The sequence below is a fragment of the Eleutherodactylus coqui genome, chromosome 2 (assembly GCF_035609145.1).
Source record: "Eleutherodactylus coqui strain aEleCoq1 chromosome 2, aEleCoq1.hap1, whole genome shotgun sequence".
Classification (NCBI taxonomy): domain Eukaryota; kingdom Metazoa; phylum Chordata; class Amphibia; order Anura; family Eleutherodactylidae; genus Eleutherodactylus; species Eleutherodactylus coqui.
Window position 1 is genome coordinate 183,972,286 of NC_089838.1, and position 16,197 is coordinate 183,988,482.

General features: G+C 45.8%; 1 protein-coding gene across 1 annotated transcript in view; it reads left to right on the forward strand.

Annotated features, from left to right (window-relative positions):
* The first annotated feature begins 434 nt into the window (after positions 1-434).
* The window catches only part of FAM107B (family with sequence similarity 107 member B), a 48,200-nt gene continuing 32,437 nt past the window's right edge, over positions 435-16,197 (forward strand). Inside the window, exon 1 of the mRNA XM_066592029.1 lies at positions 435-560. The gene's annotated coding sequence lies outside the window, so the exon portion shown is untranslated. The remainder of the gene's footprint in view (positions 561-16,197) is intronic.

A 16,197-nucleotide genomic window follows, 5' to 3' on the forward strand; every position in this document is an offset into this window, starting at 1 on the left:
TACAGCCCACCAAACTTTTATATCCTAGCAGAAGATGACCAACATCCCCCAGAACTGTCTGCCAGCAGATCGCAGTTACATTCCTTCACTGCTTCAACTTTTTACGTTTCAATATAAGGAAAAACACAAATTAGATTAGAAAAATACAAATTCCAAGTGGATGAAGTGTGGGGTAAGCAGCTAGTGTGCACATATAGTGCCTGAGATGTAACTGCATGCCGAGTCCTACAGCACAACCCCTCCCAGGTGACCCCTCTGACTCCCAGCGCGTGGAGAGCCGCAGGACGGCTAGAACCCTCCGCGCGGCGGGAGAGCACGAGGGCAGCCGCTGCACACAGATCACAGCGGCGCTGATTACTACTCGTATCACAACAAGCCGCCAGGGCTCTGCGGACTGGAACACTACAGCGGGGGGCGGGGTCACCGGGGCGGGGCCGGGACTCCCCTCCCTTGGAGCGGCTCTGCGCTGAGGTTATTGTGAGGAGCAGAAGTGTCCGGGGGAGACTGGCCGGAGCCTACCTGCCTGCCATCACTGAGACTGGGCGTCAGCTGGCCGGGAGGTAGGTGTGCGGGGCTCCTGATGAGTGCTGGGTTTGGGAGGGCAGCCGCGATGACGAGGTGTATATGCTGGACTTCATGTATATAGTGCAGATGCAGCAGAGCTGAACTTACAGTGCTGATGAGGCTGCATTGTCTGAGAACTGGTGGATGAGCCAAGTGTTTCTCTGAATTGCAAACTCAGCTCTGCTGCATCTGCATATCATCCCATGCTGCCTGGGGTCACATCTGGTGGCGGCGTGTCCTGGGCTGTGGAGGTGTGTGCACATTGTGCAGGGTGACAGCGGGAAACTTCATGCTGTAAGCAATCATGGCATCAGGAGGAGACATCTGATCATCCCAGGGGTCTCTGCTAGCCCAGCCCTGTCCCTGATGTGCCACAACCAGGTGGTGTAGCAGAGCCCTACAACCATGCTGTGTGTAGCAGAGCCCCACATCTGTGTGATGGGAACCGCTCCTCCAAATTGGAGATTTATAGTAAGCCACCAGGATGTGCTCGGGGGCCGTCAGGGCTAATGTACTGTAAACGTGGGCTTGTGGACCAGCGCCGCGCCTCCCGTGCTGCCGACTCATGTGACTGGCCGTGGGTTAATAGGCTAAACCTGACAGATCGCCAGTCAGCAGATGACACTTCCCGTCTGCTGTCTGCGCTCTTCTGGTGTCCAAGTTTACTAATGACGGCTTGAAGAATTTGCATGTTACTGCGCTGCGGAGAAGTTTCCTACTGGAAAACCACAAAGTTTTATAGGTTTAAATCCCCTGCCCGGTGACGAGGGAGTTTCCATTCAGGATTTTCCTGCTGCTGTTAAAAGGCCAGAGAACTAGTGTAACGGGGTAAAGTATCCGGACAGGGGGGCTCGGAGCACACCTTGTAGGACTGTGAATTGGGAAGACCTAATCCACTTTGGCTGACCAGCCTTGACTCTACAGTAACCCGGGCGCACCGTCCGACTCTCTGCAAGGCTTCTAGGATGTAACGTTGCTGGCCGGTCCTAAGACTCAGCATCGGTGTGCGATCAGTGATCTGTGCATCGGGATCCCTACGGATCAACATCTCCACAGGTTCCTCAAGTCTGAGCTGTTTGACCCTGCCTGTCACTGGGCAGAGCTGTAGTTCCTGACATAGCTGCATGGAGTGGACAGTGCAGTGCCAGTTACTGCAGTGTAGTCCCTCTTACACATCATCAGATTATCGCCGGCTCACAGGACCCTGAGTAAGAATCGTTCAGTGTAATGCTGCCAGCGACTGAAAGGCGAACTAGAATTCTCTTGCTTATGGTTCGGCGGTCAGTTTGGGCAAGTGGAAAATCACAATTGATTTCCGACTGTGTAACGGAAATCGCGTTTTGCCATAGCATGCTATGGGCGGCATTTGCTGCGGAATCCGGAGGTGGACACCCGCTCTGGATTCCACAATGCCCTTCCACCTGTGTGCAGCCGGCCTAAAGGTGCTTCTACATGGGCTGGTAATCTTGTAGATTCTTGCGATCCAGCAGTTAGGGTTCACTGTAAATGCGTGCACCGACTGAATGGCCTAAAAGAAAGTCATTCGCTTCTTGTTTGTCGCTCAGTTTCTACATGCAGAAAACCGGACGATGACTTGTCCCACCTAAACGGCAGTCGTTGACTTATGAACAACTGCTTGCTTACTGTGAATGGAGGCGGGTGAGCCAGAACGATCCCCGGGCGCTCTACCTCCATTCACTATCAATCCCGTATAGAAGCGCAGGAATGACTATGGCTGGGGTCACCTTTCGCGCATCTTGTGCCAACAGGTCATCCCGTGTAAAAGCACCTTCAGAAAATATACTACTGTAAACTGCTCCTCTGCGGGTGTGACCGCTCCAATCTCAGATGTTGTAGGACTTGTATCTGACCGGATCACAACTTGTGCGCAGCCATGTCTTTAATCTTGACCTTTGATTTCAGCCCCTGCTGAACATTCCTTGTTGCTGGCAGCTGACCTTTTGGGATCTACTCAATTAAAGTTTAATTTTCCGATTATTGAAATGGAAAACAGAAATAAAACTTGCTGTAGTATATCGTCCAGCCTAAGATAACACGTCCCAGGTTTAGGCCTCAGACACACTACTGTATTCTGGCTCCCCATAGAATACTAACGATAGTGAGACATCACGCTGGAGTATATGGGGCTGTGGAGAACGACCTTGTGGGTAGTGGACAATATGTCTACCAACGTCCTCTAATGTTGACAAGGGGATTGACTGGTTTTCAAGCACTCATACGATACCTGCACCGAACATGCTGTCAGATGTACGGCACTTTCTGGGAGTTTGTCCATCTGTACAGTGTTCATATGGTTGTAGAAGACGTGGCGTGCAATCCGACTAGTATGGGAGAGCTCCCGGACTACCCCCATAGGTAAAATGATGGCATTACCAGAACTGTGGCACAACAAGTTTTCCTAGAGGTAAAAAGTTTCACGCAAATTTGCAGTTACCCAGAAAATCAAATAAACAGGTTCACTTGTCACTGTGCCCCATAGGAAAAGACTGAAGCTGCAATCATTTGGTGACTATGCCATGTAGATGGGCCGCTCTGTTAGTGTTGAGCCTTATCCTTCATGATGACTTGATTTGGGAGAGAGTTGTAGTTTGCAATTACCGGTAGCAGCTAATTCCTCCATAACCTTCAGTTCAGGCCGTCACTTAAGACCAGTCATAACTACATACAAGTGGTGGTCGCCCTTGAAGGACCTTCATGAGTTTTTTTTGCATGTCAGATTCATTTTAGAACTAGTGACAGCAGTTTGGAATCCCTTATATTAGTCCTCCACATGCTCCGGTTACAGCTTGACACAATCGGAAAGAATGAAAGTGTTCAACTCTACTAAAACCTTTTTGTTTGAAGAGTACGCGGCACGGCATTTCGCAGGTTACTGTAATGCTAGCAGAAAGTAATAATATTTATTGGCCACCAGCCCTGCGCTATAAGCAGGCTGGAGGGAAGTTGTTTTATGACGGCTGTTTGAAGGGGTTTTTCCTACCTCCAGAGAACCTCTTTCACGTAGGAGCCACCATGTTGTTCGACTCCTGACAAGTGGCTGACTTTGCGAGGAGAGGCCACAATAAGTCTGTCCTTAACCCAATTTGGACCCGCAGTCTGAGATACTAATACAAGGACGGCTTGAGTCCATCAGAGCAATACTGTTCTGGCTTGTAGAGAGGGGTCGTGATCGGGAATCTTTCCCCTACGACATCAGTATGTAGATCACACACCTGTACAGAATGATTAGTGTCCAAAGTACTTCTGGATGGGTAAATGAATACTTCATTACCATCAGTATAAAGTTGGTCAAATTTCCAGGTAAAGAGGTTGACCAAAGGCAGGGTAGGTGATAAGCTTTTGGTTGGGGTCTAACTGCTAGGACCCTCACAGATCACAAAAATGAGGGTCCCCAGATGAACGGAGCGGTGGTCATGCATGTGCACTACCATTCACTTCAGTAGAACTGTCGGAGATGACCGTACAAGCCCCCATAGGTTAGACCCCCGTCTGTCAGATACTTCTCACCTATCCTTTGGATATGGGACGGGTTCTTCTGCTCGGGGAATCCCTTTAAAATGACATAAGACAATGGCAGTAAAAATGGCCCCCCTCCTGATAGAGGAATAATGCAACAATAGAGACATGGTGATGAGGTTGTACAACGCACCTTACAAGCCCGCATCCTCTCGTCATTGTCGCCGCTTTCGCTGTTACATAATGTCTCTAGGCCTTTGTAAACACTATTCCGAGAACTAGTAAGGCTGCTTTCACCTTGGCTTAGGGCTGAGTTACGGGTTTCTTTTTATCTGCTCTGTTTTTGGAGAAGAAACAGTAATAAAGCTTTACATTTATTTATTTTTGAAACCCTACTGAAATCAAAGGAAAGGTGGGGAGGATCATTTATTTTAATTTTTTTTTCACCTTCTCTTCCTGTTTTATATTTGTCTGTCCCCTCCAAAAACAGAGTAGAGACATGGAAACCCTGTAGTGAGCCCTAACGCAGGTGTGACACCTCCTTTTATAGTTTATGCAGCGGTGTGACATTTCGGGTAGAGTTATGTTAGTAGTAGGTAAACGCATGCCTTCTTGACGCTTCGGTTAGGGATGGGCAGTGCTTTCTTACACCAGCCAATCGGCGATCATTTTAGCGATAAGAGATGCATGTAAATGTGCGCCCATCATGCGCTTTTCGGGCACTGCTGGCTGTTTATTAAATTCAGTCCAACCTAAAAATCGTCCTTCACTCTTATCAGCAGTTCTCCACGTGGAGTGCTAATAGCATTGTTTCCCCGTGGAGAACAAAGGATCTGAGCACAGACAATAGCCTTGGACTACTAACTGCATTCAGCTAAGGCTTCATTTGCACACCTAATTGGTACTTAAGTAGCTGAGTAGCTACTTAATACTTTATGCAAAATGATCGCTCAAAGCTGTCACTCAAACTGTCGTTTGAGCGGTCTTTGAGCAATCATCTGGTGTAAATGGGCCTTTACCTGCGGTGCTAAGCTGCACTTGTACTCCTGTCATGGCAGGTAAGATTGTCGCTGCTAGTGTTTCATGGAAGATCTCTATTAATCTCCGGTGTGTACATTGTACTGAATAGTTGGGGTAGTTGGTTGTGCTGTGAAGTTTTCCATATGTTATAAGGAGGTAGCATGACCTGACCAGTGGCTCGGCGCTCCCTAGAGGCTGTGGTGTGACTGGCACGATTTATTGCGAGGTGAGGGGGAGCCCTGTAGCTGCTGAAATCAGCTGTGAATATGCAGCTGATTACTGGACAAAATCTATCAATTTTGGTATGTTTTTTTTTTTCTGCAGCATTTCTGCTCTGTGTGAGCGCACCCTGGGGGTGACTTTACATGTGCCAACTATCGCATGAAAAATCGCTGAAATGTTTTTGACTTATAGTTGTACTCCACACAGGCAGCATCCAATAGGGTACTTAACAAGAAACTGCTCATTAGTTGCTTCGTTTCAGCTCTGTGAAACGAGGTGATTAGTGAGTTCTTGCTCAGTGTGAAGAGGTGGTTGATCATCTTCAAACAACTGCCTGTTCACTGTGAATTGAGGCAGGTGGTCTGAAGAGATCCTATAAAGGCAGGTCCCAGGCGGGGCCTCCTGTGACTCCATCTACCCTAGGCCATGTCAATGGGTTGTCCTGGTGACTCCTGTCCTTTTAGATATTGGCATACATTTTCTGTGCTGCCTGTATATATATGTGGGTATATGTATGATAGACCTATAATTTTCTTTTACTTACAGAGTGTGGACAGCACATGTGCCCATTAAAGTAAAGTATTTAGATGTGTTTCTTTTTTTTTTGTTTGTTTTTTTTTAATGCGGACCGATGTGAGTAACAAAAAACAAAATCGCTCGAGGAAGAAGGAAAAAAAAACCCAAACACATATATGTAGCAAAAACCTTTTACAATGCACATACACAAACAGAGAAATTGGTCTGTTTTCATGGACCAAAGTGGCATCTGCCTGTGTGAATGAGGCCATAGGCCGGCTTCACATGGGCTGGAAACCAACATATGGATCGGACAGTTTAATCTGCGAGAGCTCCAAAGCTGAGTCTCGGAGTCTTGCCATGGCTTTTCATGCACATCTACACGTATTTATCCCCAGTCAGTGAGGCATAGTCACGTGCCGCCCCCTTACATGGAAACCACACCAAGGATTGACACCTTAACTGATTTTATTTCTTTCCACTCCTTTGGTCAAGATGGATCAACCAGTGCAGGCAGCGGAGTAGTGGCATCAGGCCTTCACCATTCATGTGCAGCCAGGACACCTGTGTGCCGGACCCCTACACAGAAGGAGGATTATAAGCTAATTCTGAGAAGAGCTACTGATTTGGTCTGAAAAACTGACCAATTTTCTTAAAACGATATATAGATAGATATAGCTTTATTTATTTTTTTCTTTACTTGTGTCTGCCATCCTTTGGGTGCCCATGGATCATACAATTAGATCAGACAGGCTTCCCCACATCTTGTAAATGTACCACACAGAGCACTGACACCCTGGGCTTCCTATATTTTGGCCAATCTATCAATTAATACCTCATTTTGCTGAAGCAGTTGGCCTTGAGATGCCGGGGGAGCCCAGGGGCGTCAGTGCTTTATGGGGTACATCTACAAAATGTACCACCCTACCATACACCAAGAAACCCTTGTTGGAAGATGGCATAGTAAAACCGAACTTTTATTTCACAGATATAAAAAAAAATCTTGGCCCTAAATGGGAAATTTACGTTGACCCTAGATACCATATACCATGAAGGTCAGATGCCTGTATCATGATATACTGATGCAGTACTTGGAGGTATTCTGTGTAAACCTCTCAGTTTGGATGCTAACGTGACTTATTATGACCTCTTGCACCTATATGATACAGGGTTTCTAGACATTTTGATGTTTACATCTATTGGCATGCAATCATTGTTGAATGTTATTGTGGTTAAACATGTTTTTCTCTAATTACCCTGCTTGGATGAACGATTTGTCAAGTATAATATGAAGCAGCCTTGGCAATACATAGTGGGGGTGTGGTTGTTTATCAGTATATCGTACCTGATGGTGAATTTCGCCTTTCTGCGTGCTCCTGGGAGTTGGTATTTGTACCTGCCTGTGCCTTGTACGGGTTAGTATGGTCTTTAATAGGGATTCTTGCATGGATTTTATCCCTTACTCCACACTACATTAGAATGCATGCTGTGGAATATCTTTCACATGGCCTTTTAAATGCTTCCATAAGGTTTCCTTCCCACACCTCACACTTTTTTTTTTTTTTTTTTTAAAGGAAGCTCAAAGCTGCCACAAAAAAAGAATGGAATCCATGTGTTCCTCATAAGCATTTTTGTGGCATTTTTTGGTTACACATTAACATCAATCAGTGCTGTAGCCCTCTATTCTAACGGATACACTTAAAGGGGTTGTCTCGCGGCAGCAAGTGTGGTTATACACCTCTGTATGGCCATATTAATGCACTTTGTAATATACATCGTGCATTAATTATAAGCCATACAGAAGTTATTCACTTACCTGCTCCGTTGCTAGCGTCCCCGTCTCCATGGCTCCGTCTAATTTTGCTTTCTCCTGGCGTTTTTAGACGCGCTTGCGCTGTGCGGTCTTCTGCCTGGTGAATGGGGCCGCTCGTGCTGGAGAGCTGGTCATCGTAGCTCCGACCCGTCACGTGTGCCGATTCCAGCCAATCAGGAGGCTGGAATCGGCAATGGACCACACAGAGCCACAGTGCACCATGGGAGAAGACCCGCGGTGCATCGTGGGTGAAGATCCCAGCGGCCATCTTGGTGAAGGAAGACGTCGCAGAGCGGGGATTCGGGTAAGTAATTATAATATATAATTTTTTTTTTAACACATCCCTTGGGTTTGTCCTGCGCCGAACGGGGGGCCTATGGGGAAAGAAAAAACCCCGTATCGGCGCGAGACAACCCCTTTAAGCCTCCCTTGCACAGCTGAAAACGCAGCGACCTAAATCTTGGCGACTGAAATCACGTTTTATTTCGTTCAGTCACTGCGATCGACGCTGGCCTTTAGCATTCTCATCATTGATGAGCGTTAAACACTTAAAAATAGGGCAGACATCGCTTGGAAGCGCCGCGATCGAGTGGCTGTGTGAAAGGCTCCATTGAAAACAATGGCAGCCTCTGACAGCGTTTAGTGCTGCGCTGAAAAAACATCGGGGTGGGGTTAGGCTGCGCTCACACACGCAGGAATCACGGCGGAAATATCATGGTTCGACCGCAGCGAAAAACCTCGAGACACTTAGCCACGGGTTTTGAAGCGGCTTGGCTGCATGCTTTTCTGTTGCGGATGGCGCTCCCATAGAGGAGAGCATGGCCGCAATGGGGGAAAAAAAAAAATAATGAACATGCTGCAGCCAGAGAATCTGCGTCACAATGCTGGCTTTGCTGCGATGGATTCGCGGTCCCGTGTGGACGGGATTTCTAAGAAATCTCGTCTACATGGCTGGCTAATCCCAGGGTTATCAGGCGCAGGCAGATTTGCCGTGGTGAATCCACCCTGTGTGAACCCAGCCTTAGAGGAGCTAATAAATCAGACATGTCTTTTTAAATTTGTTTGATACTGGAATCTATGCATCATATTTGGCTGAATGAATTACAATTACAGCAGTTTTTTTAACAAAAATCTTCAATGCTTATAAAAAAAAATTTACTGTCAAAGGGCCTGAATCAGAAGGTAAGAGGCTGCAAATAATGGCATTTCTCTTGATTATGTCATGAAATGGAATTCTTGGCATCGTCATACGTATAGTTTTCCTAGCACCTGACTGGTGCCTACACACACTAGCGGGTTATAGTATTCGAGCCCCAGAAGTGCCAGCAGGTCTTCGTGCTGTAAGGACACGCTGCCACTAATCAGCCCAACTGTGCTTGCTACGTATTGTGGACTGGTGCTTTGTACAATGTGTGTCTGGAAACTTGTTACGAGGTTTCCATTCTTTCATAAACTCTCAGCAGTACCTCAAAGTACAAAATAGCCTTTCCAGGCTGCAACTTGTTCGGCCTCCAAAGTGCCAACGCTACAGTGGAAACTTCACATAAGCCTAAAAGGTTGACGGCGTGGAGTCTCTTTCCAGTTCTAGTTGAGATACTTGGAAACCTAGTGATGCTAGCGTGTCATTTCAGATTCCGCAGATGTCATCCCCAGCACCACGTATGTACATGGAGGTCTGCTGGAGATCTACAGTGTTACATGTGCTGGAATTCTGGTTCAACTTGTGCCAGAAAACTGGTGTACATGTCTGGCCACATAGTTATGTGTTTGACACTTTCTGTGAGCGGCTTGACAAGGGGGTGGGATTTCAGAAAAGAGGGTTCATGCATATTGCCGTAAACTAAGCCTACCCAATGAGTGGTGTAAAATAGTGGCTCATTTACATGGAATGATAACATTGTGCAACACCATTTTTGTAACAGATGAATGAGCAGATAGGCGGCTTATAGTAACTTTAGTGCCCTGAATTCAAATGATTTCTGTTTTTTGTTTTTTTTCTTCTGCCACTTAAGGTTTTCCAGTTATGTGGAATAATGTAATCCAATTGCCGTTGTATTGTATTTTTTGGAAATCTGCCTATACAAATAATCCAGTCGGCTCGCCATTAACCTTGCTTAATAAAAAGAACAAAAGTGATTGAGCAACTATTTCACAATCACTGTTACACACCGTTCACTGACTAAACACTATAAGGGTAGGTTTATGTTACAAATAGGGTATGTTTCCACGTGTTGCAAACACTGCGGATCAGCCACCAGTAAGTTGTAATTAATGAACTGTGTTTTTAAAGGTCAGTGGTTAGACTAAATAAAAGAATGAAAATCATAAAATAAAAATACATGTTTGGTATCGCTGCGTCCGTAAAAGTCCAATCAAAGTAATGCATTAATTACCCCACACAGTGAACAAGCCAGAAAAGCGCTTCTTTGTTCATTCTGCCTCCAAGAAAAAATGCAATAAAAAGCGATCAAAAAGTCGTATGTATTCCCAAATAGGACGTCCCGCAAGAAGTGAGCCCTCGCACAACTATGTGGACGGAAAAATAAAGTTATTGTGCGCAGAAGATGGTGGCAGAAAGTTATTTTTAAATTAAACGTCTTTGAAAAAATCAATAAAGGTAGTACAGCAAAAAAAAACTAAACCTATGTATAAGGGCTAATGCCAATGGCCGCATTTCTGCCGCATCTTACGCAGCGGAAATCCGTGGCGTTGTCCCGCAGCTATTAGGTTCTATTGAACCTAATGGCTCAATGTTCACGCTGCAGAATTCCACCACGGGTTTCCGAGCGTGGAAGAAAACGCGGCATGCTCTATTTGCTGCAGGATTACGCATGGCTGGCTTCCATTGTAGTCAGTGGAAGCCGTCCGTCACGCTATACTTCCAGAGTGTTGAGTATAATCATTCAGTGTTTAATGCAAAAAAATCGTTCACTTCTCATTATCGCCGACTTTCAGTCAGCATTAAAACTATCGTGGGATTGCTGGCTCCCCGCTCAGCCCTTCCCATGGTGGTGGTATCGGCCCCCGTGCAGTCGTTTAGATGACGGTCATCCCGTGTAAAAGGGCCATCAGACTAGACGGGCTAAAGCTCCACCCGGCTTCTCATACACCATGAGCCAGTGTGAAGTTTGGCACGTTTTAACTCTGTATTCCGAGTTTCCAGTGTTTATCTATTAGAATTCCATGTCCAAAACCGTGTTTTCACTGTGTATCATGTGTGCGTGCACAGAAACGCGATACGCGGTGAATAGTATCAGTGTAAGTCAATGGACTTTCATTGATCCATGCACACCAGTATGTAGACACAACGTATCTATACCCAAGATAAATAAATCGCAGCATGCTGTGTGTACCCACGCAGCGTGAGCCCTACACACTTGTATGATATCCTGTCCATATGTAATACATTACATATGGGCATCATTTCATATGCATCCCTGCTCTGAGTAGCATTAGTAAATCTGCCCATCAAGTATTGGATGTCAGAAGCCAATAGACCAGTGTCTGGACATAATCTGTTTTGGGGGTTTCCCAAACTCCAGTCCTCACGACCCCCCCAGCAGGTCATGATTTTTGGATATCCTATAGAGGGAACACCTTTGTCAATGTCTAAGTCACTGACAATTATATCACCTGTTCAACTCTATGGAAATCCTGAAAATCTGACCTGTTGGGGAGTTGTGGGGGCTGGAGTTTGGGAGCTGCTGCTCTTCATGATCTGCTATTACCTCAGGTGTCCATTCCATATGACATTGGACTTAAAAGGATTGTCCAGGTATAATAGACATGGCTGCTTTCTTCCAAGAGATAATTGAAATTGTCTGAGGGTCTTTTTACACAGCCTGATAATCGTTTGGATTCCCACGACTGAATGACGTGCCCCGACTGAACGATGAGCAATAATTCGTTGACTTCTCATTTGCTCGTTCATTAAGTTCTCTGTATGCGGAAACTGAAGGTTCACTCCGTGTTAACAGGCAGTTGTTCACTTTGATGTGAATGGAGGCGGGTGGGCTGGAATCGGTCCCGGCCCGCTGCACCTCCATTCACTAGTGGTGATCATTCCTGTGTCGAATTATTGGTGGGACGACCTGTTGGGTATCTGTATCTGACCGTCTCATGTAAAAGCACCCCTGACTGAGAAACTGTCCCCCACCCAATCACAACCAGTCACAGCTCAGCTTTGATTTTTCAAGAACACTGTGTGAAAGGAAAGTTGTTGTGTGATTACTGTGTTGTGATCTGACCCTCCACTCACATTTGTGATGGACATTAAGCAGGTATGTCAGTAAAGGCCCATTTTCACACAAAGACAATCTTTCAAACGATTGAAAGATTGACAGATCGTTTTGCATAAACTGGTAATGAACACTAATGTCCATTAACCCTTTATTACCTTCATTTGTGTGCAAATGAGCCTCCAGCAGCTGTTTGCAAATCCCAGCATGTGGTCTGAACTTTGCACTTAGCTGCATTGTTTTCGCACGGGCTGTCAGCTGAATACAATGTAATCAGCTGCTCCCATGGAGGACGCAGCATGCATTCTCTGCTATTTCTCTCTGGCTACACAATAGATTTTATGCTCACCTAAAAATCATCGTTCAGCCGAAGAGTGAAAGATGTAAGCATTTACACGCAACAGTTATCGCTCGAAAGCCATTGTTTGAAAAAATTTTGAGTGATAATTGTTGCGTGTAAATGGGGCTTAAAGTTCCCAGTGTATGTGCTAAATGTGTCCATTGGGTTGCATTAGTCTGACAGAGGCCAAGAGTGTCCTTTTGGCTTGCATATGGTTGTCGGTATGCCACTTAAAGAAGCGGAATAGCAGACTACACTGTTCCATTCTCTGGTATCCAGTCATAATACACATGTAGTCTTCTCAGTGGAATCCTAGGAGACGCTGATACTTTGGCATGGCATGTGTGGCAGGCGTGTATGTGAAACTGAGGCCGTGAACAGAGCCTTAGACAGTCTTCATAAACCCGCTGGTACTACAGCTCAGCCCCATTCACTGCAATGGAGCTGATCTGCAATTTCAGACACAACTGGGGCCGACTATGGTGGTGCTTCTGGGAGAAATCTACATGAAACCCAATAGGAATGATGTATCAGAACTGGTGCTAAGGAAACGGCGTTCTTCCCCTTGGCCTCCCATACGATGCCAGCTGTCGCCTTTAGTGGCTCTCTAGAACATGACAGGGATGCTAGACCTGCTGGTGCGGTCACCTCTGTGGCCGCAGAGCGAGCGGAGGTTAGGAAGGCAATTGCTCATTCGATGGCGCACGATGTCTGATTAATTCTGTGTCACAGAAGTGTGTAAGTTACATATCAGTCCGGTACAGCAAACGGAGGCCAAGAAACGGGCTAATGAGTGACTACAGCCCGCGGGTCCCGTTGTATAAGCTGATAAGTCAGCAGGCAAACATCAGGCTGGTGGAAGCAATAAAACTACTGGTGATCATTAATAACTTTCAATATGCCGTTATTGTTGGGCGCACAGATATACTCTGTTTCCAGTGACACATCTGAGAGGTAGGTGACAACTTAGGCCCTTTTACACACAGATGATTTTTCAAAAAGATGGCATGTTAAGGTGTTGAGGGTAGAGATGAGCGAGCATACCCGCTAAGGGCAATTACTCGATCGAGCATTGCCCTTAGCGAGTACCTGCCCGCTCAGAAGAAAAGGTTCAGCTGCCGACGGGGAGGAGATCTCTCTCTCCCTCTCCCCCCTGCTCCCCGCCGCAACTCACCTCTCACCTGCGCCGGCATCCGAACCTTTTCTTCCGAGCGGGCAGGTACTCGCTAAGGACAATGCTCGCTCGAGTAATTGCCCTTAGCGAGTATGCTCGCTCATCACTAGTTGAGGGTTTTGATGCAGATTTTGTGCTAAAATCCTCAACTCTTAACATTTGGCAACTAATGTGGGTGACTGGAGTATTTCATAGGCAGCATGCACTCTATTCTGCATGGAAAAGCTGTGGATTTGTTTCTTCTCCTAAAGCCATAATTCTTTAGCAGCAGACATTGCCGCAGCACCTTGTTGAGAAACAGATCATTCCACAAGTATCTTAGGAAGTTGTAGCGCTTCATTTTTTTGTCTGCCGTGTTTTGTCACATTTTCAGTCTTGCTACACTTCTAAGGCTGTAACGTATTCGGAGACCTGTAAATCCCAGCTGTCTGGACCCTACACTACGGGAATTTGGCATCCTTTTTTCTAAAAGCCCTAGGTGAAGTTCCCATGGGCTTTCCTTAATGTGGCTAACCATGTTTATTTTGTTAAACCTGAGGTTTAATGTATTTGAGACTCTTCAGTGTTTTTCTAGCAGTCGTCTTCAATTATGGAAAGTGGAAAATGCTGCCCGTGTCTGGCCGCCAGCCTGACCTCAGGCCGTGTTTACCGCTGATCCCGTGCATGCCATGCTGAGCATAGTTGGCCCGAATGCAAAGCATTTTTTGGGGTAAGTGGGTGCTGGAGATGAACCATCTGCTGTCTGGCCATGTGCGCTCCGGCGATCCCCGTGGTAAATCACACAGCTGTACACAAACTCCACTTTCACGTCGTCTTACTGGAATGTCAGTTTTTAGTGACTGTATGACTTTCTTCTGTACCATTTCGGGTTGTCCCTCTGTATTTATTAATAAGGTAACCTTGAACTGTTTGCTTGACGTGCGGTTCTTGTGATGTTTGCTTGGCTGTGTGTTCATAGAAGCCCTTGTGATATTTATATGAAAACATAAGGCTTGCCAGACGCTAAAAGGCAAGTCCACCTAGAATTGCGTTGCGACACTGTAAACACGAAGCGACTGTGCAGTATCAACAGCGAGTCCCCGAGGGCCCAGTGCAACCATGGAAGTCTGTGTTCTCCCTGCCTCCCCGCTCACTCCCCTCCGACTACACACAGGCTTTGTATCATGTTTCAACAGCTGGCTAGGTCCTCTTGGGTGCTGAGAATTATTGTGGGTTCAGGTTCTGTACCGGTACTGTCAGTTCTGGAACAGAAATATCAGAGCTAGGCGATGACACAGGTACCTGCGGCGTACCCGCAATCTCAATTGCGGATGGGCTGAGGGCCACACTCCTTTCATTGACTTGAATGGAAGCCGTCCATGTGGAATCCGCACAGTAGAACATGTTACGACTTTTAAATCCACTGGCGAAAGCCGCAATCGCTATCCGCTCATCTGGAGGATTTTCCTACGGGCCAGTCTGACAGTAGCAGTCAGCATATACTTTACATAGTACCTGGTGCTGCCATCCACCATCACCAGATGAACGGCTGATCGTCTATATAATTAGTAAAATTACCGTTTGCCTTGGTATGGGAGATGACCCTAGACATTCATCCATTACTTGAATTTTTGATAAGCTGCTTTTTAAAATGGCCACAGATCAGCAGACACTATTTGCTGAGCCGGCAGTTTTAATACAAGGTCTCATTTAGCTTCAAATTAGTACCTTTTATGCAGGCTTATTACTGCTAATTTCAGTGATCAGAAGATCACCCCATACTTTGTCCTTGGCTATGACCGTTATGAACATGGCTCCACCAGACTTGTGTGAACATGTAAAGAAACACACTGAAGTTTTCCTATATGGAAGCAATTAGTGTGACTTACCATACTGATGCAGATGGATTATAGCATGCAGAATATTCTTATTTTTGGAGAGCACTAGATGGGACCTATTCCTTACAATCAATCTACTTTGGACTGTAGTAGAAGATGGGCTGTGTTAGGGCTAAGTTTAGGGTTTCCGTCTCTCTCTACCATTTTTGGAGGAGAGAAACTGGAAATAAAAGCAGATCTGTATATTCACCCATTGATTTCAATGAGGTTTTGAAAAAAAAAAAAAAATGGAAAGGTTTCCATTTGCTTCCGTTCCGTCAAGTTTGTTTCTTCTGGATGGAAAAATAACATTGTAGACTGCGCTATTTTTCTGTCCAAAAAACCCAGAAACTGATGAAATGGAAGCAAACTGAAGTCTTTCTGCTTGCTTTTTTTCGTGTCCCTCCCCTCGTCCCATTGATTTTCAGTTTTTCTCTGCCAAAAAAGGAGAGACAGACAGAAACCCTGAACTGAGCCTAAGGGCTCTCACCCACTTGCGTTTTTTGTTAACGCGATTGTCAATGGACTTTCCAATGTTAAAAACACAACGCAATGCACCAAAAACGCAAGTTGCGTTTCATTTTTAACATTAGAAAGTCCCATTGACAATCACATTAACAAAAAACGCAAATGCAAGTGTGTGGGAGCCCTAACAGAAGTATGAAAGCAGCCACAGCCATGCTGTTTACTAATTGTAACAAATTTGGTGTGTGGGTAAAGGCCCATTTACACACGATTATCGCTCAGAATTCGTTCAAACGATGTCTTTTGAGCAGTAATCATTGCATGTAAATGCTACCATTTGTTAGCTTTTTGGCCAAACAATGATTTTTTTTATTCTGCATAAAAACCATTGTTCAGCCGGCCAGCTGATAGCAGTGACCACATGCTATAATTCTCTGCGGGAGTGCTTATAACATTGTTTTCAGCTGCTGGACTGCGCGAGAACAATGGAGCTGTATGCAGACAACAGACCA